Genomic DNA, 9,876 nt, shown 5'->3' on the forward strand with positions numbered 1-9,876 from the left:
CTAGGAGGCAGCCACGTACTGGCCACTTAACTCCAAATATCTCCCAATCCTTCTGCCACTTCTCGTCCCACATGGCTCTGCCTGGACCTCAGTGTCTTATTTTGGTCTTTCCCTCGGCTGTGACCCCGATCATCTGGCCCATTCTCCAGCTTTCTCCAGAGAGAGCTTTCCAAAAGGCAAGTGGGATTGTCCCTCCCTGTTGGAGAAGCTTGTCCTCCAGCATCTATCTATCCTGCCTCCTGGCTGAGCTCAGGCCTGTCCGGAATAAAAACGACATTTCCCCGCACCCCAACTGCTGTCTGCGCTGTGTGACTCAGCTCCAGCAAGTGCAATGTGAATGAAAGTCACGCATGCAGTTCCAGGTTGTGCTTTTACCCCTCCTCCCTTCTGGCTGCAGCACACAAGTGATGATAAGAATTGGAGCTGCTCTCCTGAACCACAACAAGGAAGCCGCCTGTTGAAGAAGTCAGAGCGCTCATCCAGGAGGAGCCAGGGTCCCTGATAGTAGGGCAAACCACCCCCTCTCTCTTGTCACCAAGGTTTTACATACATGAGAGCTAAACTTTTATCTTGTATAGGCCATTGTTATTTTAGAGTTTCTGTTATAATAGCTGATCTATACTAGCTGAACCTGCTTCCTAAATGATTAGTACACAACTCAAAACCCTTCCAATGGGTTGTTGTCAGGTTAAGTCCAAACTCCTAGATCCAGCACCCAGGGCCCTTCAAGACGTAGCCCCTGTCAGCCTAGTCTCTCACATGGTCTCCCGCTCCTCTTCTGTTTACACTCCATGCTTTGGCTACACCAAACCACTGGCAATTGCCCAATGAATGCTTCTTTCTTCCCCTTTCTTTTTTGCTGCCTTCAGTTCTGGGATTATGAACTCTAAAAAGTTATCCCCACCCCAGCGTGGGTTATATCATTAGACTGTGCCGCAGTAAGAAACAACCGGGAAAGTCTTAGTAGTTGCAAACAACAAAATCCTTGCTCGTACTATCTGCTCATCAGAATCAATTCATTTGCTTTGTTCAAGGTAGTTTCTCAAGGACCTAGGTGGAAAGAGTTTCCATCTCAACACAGTTTTGTTTTGTTTTTAAGATTTTATTTATTTATTTGAGAGGCAGAGTTACAGACAGCAAGAGGGAGAGGCAGAGAGAAAGGTCTCCCTTCCGCTGGTTCACTCCCCAAGTGGCCACAACAGCCGGAGTTGTGCTGATCGAAAGCCAGGAGCCAGGAGCTTCTTCTGGGTCTTCCTGGTGCAGGGACCCAAGCACTTGGGCCATCTTCATGGCTTTCCCAGGCCACAGCAGAGAGCTGGATCGGAAGTGGAGCAGCCAGGACTCAAATCAGCACCCATATGGGATGCTGGTGCTGCAAGCCAGGGCTTTTAACCCGCAGCACCATAGCGCTGGCCCCTCAACATGGTTTTCTAGGAATGCAGAGGCAGGGAGAAGAGAACAAATGAATCCTGCCTTGGCTCTCAAAACTCCAGCCTTGAGGTGACATGCGTGTCACTTCTGCCAACATTTTATTGCTCAGAGCAAGTCACATGCCCTCAGAGAAGTTCAACAAAGCAGATACATAAAATCCTCCCATAGAGAGGGACATCAAATATTTCTGGAAAGCAGTACAGTCCTCCAAAAAAGAACATGGTATGTGTGACTTCAAGCAAGCCAATTACCCCTGCTGAGCCTCGGGTTTTTCTTGCGTAAAACAGAGATAAGATATTTCTGATATAGCAGAAGTAGTGTGGTGATGCAATGGAATTGTATGTGGAGAACAGAACCCAGGGCCTGGGACCAGTCCTTACTCAACAAATGGTGGCTTATTTTATCAAGTGATAGGAAACCTGGATTGTCACATGGTGGGAGCAAAACGGAAGCCCTGTGACTGCTTCCCTGTCAAAGGTCACAGACAAACGCCAGAGGCCAGGTCTCAGAATCCTTTCTCAGTCACTGCCCTTGACTCCTCCAAGGAAGGCAGGCTATGTCCTTGTTCATGAATATTCATTGCTTCCCCTACGAAGTCCCCCCCCCCCCCCAGTGGGAGAAGGGGATTCCTGGCTCCCTTGACTACCAGTTGGCCAGGAGCTTTTTTTGACAAGTAAAATATAAGTACATGTGACCTGGGGCACTTCCATGACCCGTGCCAATCCTGTCCTTTAGCAGTGCTGTGCTGGTGTTCAACAACCAGCTCTCCGGGGGGAGGAAACATCTGCTGGTTTCCATAGCAGGAATCCTCCCATCACGACTGGTTTCAGGCCACCAGGGTTAGGAAGAGATGTACACTGTCAGCTGTCTCTAACGCAAGGGGACTCCAGTACACCAGTGTATGTTTTCCCTCTCCCCTAAAGGCAGCGCTATTCCAGATAGGAGCCGCTCCTTCAGCTTGCAACAGAGCCCTGGCTGAACTGCAGCTCAAGGCAACCCTTTCCGTAAGCTGAGATTCAGAGGCTGTCACTGCTGCAAACTTAGTTGAAACTGACGAATACACTCCCTGAAACTCTTACTGTTTTTGGTAACGAATCCTTCACCATTTCAATCAGCAAACATTTATCAGCACCCATGACATATAAAAGACAACAACGGCAGAGTGGTTAGCAGGCTAGGCAGGCAGATCCCCTGAGTCTGTAGCCGTACTGAGCAAGTTACTTAACCTCTCTGTTGTTTTTAAATGTTTATTTGTTTTCATCTACTTGAAAAGCAGAGAGAGATAGAGATAGAGATAGAGATAGAGATAGAGATAGAGATAGAGATAGAGATAGAGACAGAGATAGAGAGAAATATCCTCCATCATCTTCTGGTTCACTCTCCAGATACCTTCAGGCCAGGCCAAAGCCAGGAGCCAAGAACTCTGTCCCGGTTTCCCACAGCGGGTGGCAGGGCCCAAGCACTTGAGCCATCATCTGCTGCCTCCCAGGATGCATTAACAGGAAGCTGGAGCAGAAGCCGGAGGTGCCAGGACTCCAGCCAGCACTCTGATACGGGATGCAGGAGTCCTAAGTGACAGTTTAATCAGCTGTATCGCAACACCCACCCCAGCCTCTGCTTTTAAAGTTCTTCATCTGTCAAACGAGGCTAATAATAGCACCTACCTCATCAAGTTGTCATGGGGATTAAATGATTTAAAATACATAAAGCAGTCAGTATAGTGCCTGGTACAAGTTAATTAATCATCCAAAGATAGCTCCCATTATTGCCACTGGCTGCCAGGCCCCAGGCTAGCAGCAGGAAATACGGTCAGGGCACCGCTGGGTTCTGAATTCTATCATGGTCTAGGACAAGGACAGATATAGAAGCAGGAAATCATAATAAATCATGACAAATGCAAGGGGAGAAAGGGCAAACCTTTCGGCGCGTGAGGCTGTGGACCAGTCTCCCACAAAGGTTTCATGAAGGGGCTATCTAACCTGGGCTTACATGGATTAGTAGGAATTCTCCAGATGGGAAGGATGTGGACAGGATGGAATTTCAGGTTTCCCCCCAAACTCCCGAATCATCCCTGACTCCTATGTGGGCCACTTCTTTCCTCTCAAGTGTCAGCTCCTCAGATTTTTTTTTTTTTTTTTTTTGACAGGCAGGGTGGATAGTGAGAGAGAGAGAGACAGAGAGAAAGGTCTTCCTTTTCCATTGGTTCACCCCACAATGGCCGCCACGGCCAGTGCGCTGCAGCCGGCGCACTGTGCTGATCCGAAGGCAGGAGCCAGGTGCTTCTCCTGGTCTCCCATGGGGTGCAGGGCCCAAGCACTTGGGCCATCCTCCACTGCCTTCCCGGGCCACAGCAGAGAGCTGGCCTGGAAGAGGGGCAACCGGGACAGAATCCGGCGCCCCGACCGGGACTAGAACCCGGTGTGCCAGCGCCGCTAGGTGGAGGATTAGCCTATTAAGCCGCGGCGCCAGCCACCTCCTCAGATTTTTAGTCTTCATTCTCCTTTTCACTCTACTCTCTCCAAGACAAACTCATACATGCCATGGTTTTAACGCAGGTGGTCACAGTTCACATAGGTAAGTTACCGAGCGCTTGCCGTGAGAGATACACGGTGCAAAACCCTCGACATAAACGCTGTCAGATTTGATGCTCGCCATGATCCTGGGAGGGAGCTAGCTGGCAGCTTGCTGATTTTGCAAAGGGAAATTGAGACCCAGAGGGGTGAAGCGACTTGCAGTGCCATAGAAGGTGCTTTTGACAGGGACTGGAATACTCCAATAAATGTGCTTTGAGCCTTAGGAGATCATCCCCCATGACGAGGAGTCTGGGGGAAGGTGACATGCGGGTTGTTGAACTCCACAGCTCAGTGCTTTCAGACTGTGGATCAGCTTCTCTCTCAGCTCTCAGCTCTCCCCTTGTGGTCCCAAGATGTCAGTTACTCTGAGCGTTGCATCCAAAGGCAGGCAGGCAGGGAGACTTTTCCTCCCAGGCATCTCTCTTGTCTCCTGGGAAGCAAAGCCTTCTCAACCCACCACCTGGCCCAGATCCCAGCGAGAGGAACAGAGCAGGTCCCCAGCGTGGTGCACTTCCCTGAGCTGTGGGGCTTGTACCTGGACTCGGCTCAAACATGAAATCCGGGTAAGGTAGGACTCGGCCTCCACTCCTCTATTTCTTCCCTTTCCCTGTTGAGTTGGAGCTCTGGGTACAGTGACCCTCTCCTGGCTCTGCACCAGTCTGGGTTCTCGGGGGCTAACCCCAGCAGTGAAGGGATTTCTTGGAGAAAGTCAGGTTGTCAAGAATCCCAAACATGAGTAGGAACCAAAAACAATTAGGCTAAGTACATAGCCAAAGACATGGCACAGGCAAAACACGGCTGGACAGCCACGACGGCCAGTGGCCACCCACTGCTACTGGACTCTCACCTCCCCACCAAGAAGGAGATCTGCCCCCCATCCCTTCTGCCCCAGGGGTCAAAGTCCTGGTTAGGGACAGGCCCTGGCCAAGCCTGGTCATGCACTCATTCCCTTGTGGCTGGGAAGGCAGGTACAATGCTGCCCTTCCAGCTTCTCCTTTTTTAAGATTTATTTATTTATTTGAAAAACAGAGTTATGGGGAGCTGGGGGTGGTGAGAGAGCTTCCATTTGCTAATTCATTCTCCAAATGGCCACAATGGCCAGGGCTGGGCCAGGCTGAAGCTGGAAGCCTGGAAATGAATTCAGGGCTCCCGCATGTGTGGCAGGGGCTCAGACACTTGGGCCATCTTCTGCTGCTTTCCCAGGGAGCTGGATTGGAAGTGGGATAACCAGGAATGAACTGGTGCTCTGGTATGGGATGCTGGCACCACCACGCCACAACGCCAGCCCTTGCCCTTTCAACTCTGCAAGGTGAACGACATCTCTGTTTGCCCCGAGTCCCTCGCAGTAGAGGATTTTCACAATGCCCAAGGGATGCTCCTCCTGCTGGGAATCAGAATTTCTCTTGTTTCCATGGTCTCAAGCCTTCGCACACGCTGTTCCCTTTAACTGGAAAAGCTTTCTTCTCTGGCAAATCCTGCTCATTCTTAGAGGTTCATCTCATCTTGACCTCATTTCCCTTCAAACCTGAGCGAGGTGCCTCCTGCCTTTGTGTTCTCACTACAGCAAGCTGCCATCAACACCATTTTTGTTTCTTTCCCCTGCATGACTGCAGGTTGTATGAGGATAGAGACCTGGCCCTTCTCATTCATGCCTGGGTCCTTAGCACCAGGCACAGTAGTGGGCACACAGTAAATGCTCATTAAATGTATGTCGAACGAATCAATTAACACATGAAGGTGATGTCTATTAATGGCACCATCATCCCCCCAGCCATGGGGTCCCAATACTGGGACATTGCTATCCCCATCTGGCCTGGTGTCAAGTCCCATTCATTCCACCTCCATAGTCTGGGCCCTGGTTGTCTTTCTCTTGGACCTATGCAGTCACTCCCTGTGGAGGACACATCTGCTGCTTCTGCCTCCCCCATAGATCTTCCCTCTTACTTTGGAAACAGCCACCATTTGCTTTGAGGAAATGACTTCCATTCCTTGCATTCCTGAGGGAGCCGTCAATCAAGATCTTCTCCCCCTTTGCCCATGGCTTGAATGTGAGACCCACGGTGAGCCAGAGATTTGAATCTTGAGTGAAATAAGATATAGACAATGGCAGGGACTGAGTCATTCATAAGAAATTGTTGGATTCTGGTGTGGCCTCACCCCAGTTTAGAATTAAGTGAAGCGAGACCACTGCAGGAAGGCAGAGGAAGAGGAACCCATCGCCTTTCTGGCTGACACAGCTGTGTGAGACGTATCTTTATTCATGGATAAGTGGGCAGACTCAGGCTGGTCCCCGAAACCAAACTTCTACTCCTGGTCCCGGCCGGTGCTAGAAAACCATAGTCCTCCCCAGACAGCCAGACCCTGGGAAGCTTGGAGCACGAAGGAGAGGGATGGGGAATGAGTCCAGGTGGCAGACAGATCTGAGGGGAAAAGAAAAGGGAAGGGCTAAGCTGTGCTCCGTTCCTCCTCCCTCCGCTCACCAGTCAGACCCTACCTGCCTACTCCTCCAGGGAGCAATGGGGAATGCATGCAAGCAGAAAGAGGGCCACTCAAGGCGGTGCACACGCAGAAGGCTGGGGTGGAGGTGAGCAGCTCCTCTCACTTAGTCCTGGTCTCCAGATTACCCAGCAGTGCTCACTCCTTGCATTTCTGAGCCCATGGCTGTACAACTGTAACCGCCCAAGGGAACTGATTTTTGTTTAATGTAGCCAGAGTCTGTTTCTATCCCTTGCACTCACATAACAGGTACTAGTTTTCTATTGCTGCTGTTTAAAAGTTACCCTATATCTGGTGGCTCAGAAAAACACAAATTCATCTCATGCTTTTGAAGGTCAGAGGTCAAAAATGAGTCTTAGGGGGCTACAGGCAAGATGTCGGCAGGGCCACATTCCTTCCAGAGGCTCTGGGGGCGACTCTGCTTCCTTGCCTTTTGCAGCATCATCCCTCAACTTGGGCCGTGTCCTCCTCTGCTCCCCCCAGGCAGCAATCAAGCAGTTAGGTCTCTGCCAGCCACGTGGGAGACCCAGACTGAGTTCTCAACTCCCTGGCACTAGGGAGTTACCAGTGGATGGGAGTTCCTCTCTCTCTCTCTCTCTCTCTCTCTCTCTCTCTCCCCCTCTCCCCCCACCCCCAAGATAAAAATAAATAATAAATATTTAAACAAAGTTTAAATTCAGGGCTGGTGTTGTGGTGCAGCAGGTTAAGCCATCGCTTGTGGCATCACATCCCATATCAGAGCGCCGATTTGAGTCCTGGCTGCTCTGCTTCCAATCCAGCTTCCTGCTAATGCATCTGGGAAGGCAGTGGAAGATGGCCCAAGTACTTGGGCCTCTGCAACCCGTGTGGGATTCCAGGATGAGTTTCCTGGATTCTGGCTTCAGCATGGTCCGCACCTGGCCGAGGCCATTTGAAGAGTGATTTAGAAGATAGAAGATCTCTCTCTCTCTCTCTCTCTCTCTCTCTCTCTCTCTGCCTTTCAAATAATTAAGTCTTTTAAATATTTTTTAAATTAATGCTTGAGTGAATAAATGAATGAGCCATTTTCTTGTTTCCCTGGGATGTCAGTCTCCTTCTTGGGGTCGTTAGTAAAAATATTGTAGGTTCAAAATCTTTTTTTTTAAGTGAATGGCTAAATGTTACATTTTGTGTACTTTCGTGTGCACAAAGTCTTGGCTGCTTTCCTTCCTGGGGGAGACCATGTCTGGTCAGAATCACCACAGAAAATAGAAGGGGAAGGCTGCTCCCACTCCCCTTGCCTGTGCCATGCACACAGCAAACCTTCATAAACTCCTGTTTTATTGGAGCCAAGTGAATTCCTGCCACATAGAAGCTTCCACCAGAGAAAACATGCTTGTCCCTTCACCCCCACCCCACAAACCCTGTGCTCTTTGGGCACCAGTTGTCACTCCTGGTCTTAATTGTGACTTTGGGCTTATCACTGCGTATCTCGTAGACTGCAGCTTCCTTTCTGAAAAGTGGGCATGCAATCCCTGCTTCCTTCAAGGTTACTGGCAGGACCTACCAAGGTCAAGCAGGCACCTGTAAAAGCTCAGTGTGGAGATGAGAATTGAATGCTCATTTCTCCTGGGAGGAAGAAGAGACCACACTGAAGGGGTAGAAGCATTGATCACCGCAGTTTAGAGAAAGAGTTGCACTAAGCCTGTGGAGAAGCACAATGGTTTCCTAATCATACCCTGAACCCAAAGACCAAGGCGCCCGTAGGCTGGATGACATTCGGACTCACCAAAAAGCACACAAAGTACTCGTTGCCCAAGACAGGCTCCACTCTTTGGAGAAAGATTACCTTTTCCTGACTTAAAACAGTTGCCAATTTGAGGCTGGTGCTGTGGCATAATGGGCTAAGTCTCTGCCTGCATCCCATATGGGCTCCTTTTCTGATCCAGCTCTCTGCTGTGGCCTGGGAAAGCAGCAGAAGATGGCCAAGTCCTTGGGCCCTGGCACCCGCGTGGGAGACCTGGAAGAAGCTCCTGGCTCCAGATCTGCCCAGCTTCAGCCAGTGCTGCCATTTGGGGAGTAAACCAATGGATGGAAGACCTCTCTCTTTTTCTCTCTCCCCCTCTCTCTGTAACTCTACCTCTCAAATAAATAAGTAAAATCTTTAAGAAAAGAAGTTGCCATTTTTCCTATTCAAAAGGTAATATCAGGGCCAGTGCTATGGTGTAGCCAGTAAAGCTACCTCTGCGACACCAGTATCCCCTATGGGCACCAGTTTGAGACTCGGCTGCTCTACTTTGGGTCCAGCTCCCTGTTACTGCACCTGGGAAAGCAGAGGAAGATGGTCCAAGTGCTTGGGCTCCCACACCCACATGGGAGACCGAGAAGAAGCTCCTGACTCCTGGCTTTGGCCTGGCCCAGCTGCAGCCATTGCAGCCATTTGGGTCATGAATCAATGGGTGAAAGATCTTTCTCTCTGTGTCTCTTCATCTGTCTGTATAACTCTGATTCTCAAATAAATACATAAATCTTTTTTTAAAAAAAGGTAATATCTCTGTACTATAGAATTCACTATGGGACTTTTCAAAAACACAAATATATACAAAGGGAGAGAAGCTCCTCCGATCCCACTACAGAGGTCTCCACTTGTTACAATTAAACAAAATTGGGGTTTTATTGTAACTGCAATTTTGTATCCTACATGGTGAGCATTTTCCCATGTGATTGTTTAATACATGGAAGGAGGCGGGATTCCGGTATGTAAATTTGTTGCAATTTGTTAACCAGTATCTTAAGGTTGGACATTGGGGCCAAGGCTGTGGTGCAGTAGGTTAATCCTCCACCTGTGGCACCAGCATCCCATATGGGTGCCAGTTCTAGTCCTGGCTGCTGATTCAGCTCTCTGCTATGGCCTGGGAAAGCAGTAGACGGACCAAGTGCTTGGACGCCTGCACCCGCGTGGGAGACCCAGAAGAAGCTCCTTGCTCCTGGCTTCGGATTGGCTCAGCTCCAGCCGTTGCTGCCATCTGGGGAGTTAACCAGCAGATGGAAGACCTCTCTCTCTGTCTCTCCCTCTCGCTGTCTGTAACTCAACCTCTCAAACAAATAAATTTAAAAAAAAAAAGTTGAACATTTATTTTTGGTTTCTTGGTATTTATCTCGGGATTTTTGGCTGTTAGCGCTACAATTAACATCTTTGTTACAAAAATCTTTACGCAGATCCTTGATTCTGTCTGGAGTGGAATTGCTGGGCCAAAGTGTATTTGATATATATTGCCAGTTTGTCTTCTAAGAGCGATTTCAGCCACTTACACTTCTACGGGCAATTTCACAGGCCTTAATGGAATTGTTGGTGTCATTAACTGCCAAATACCTAACTAGAACTGCCGGCACCGCCTCTGGTCTTCACTTTTTCCCG

The sequence above is a fragment of the Oryctolagus cuniculus genome, chromosome 7, assembly GCF_964237555.1.
Source record: "Oryctolagus cuniculus chromosome 7, mOryCun1.1, whole genome shotgun sequence".
NCBI lineage: Eukaryota > Metazoa > Chordata > Mammalia > Lagomorpha > Leporidae > Oryctolagus > Oryctolagus cuniculus.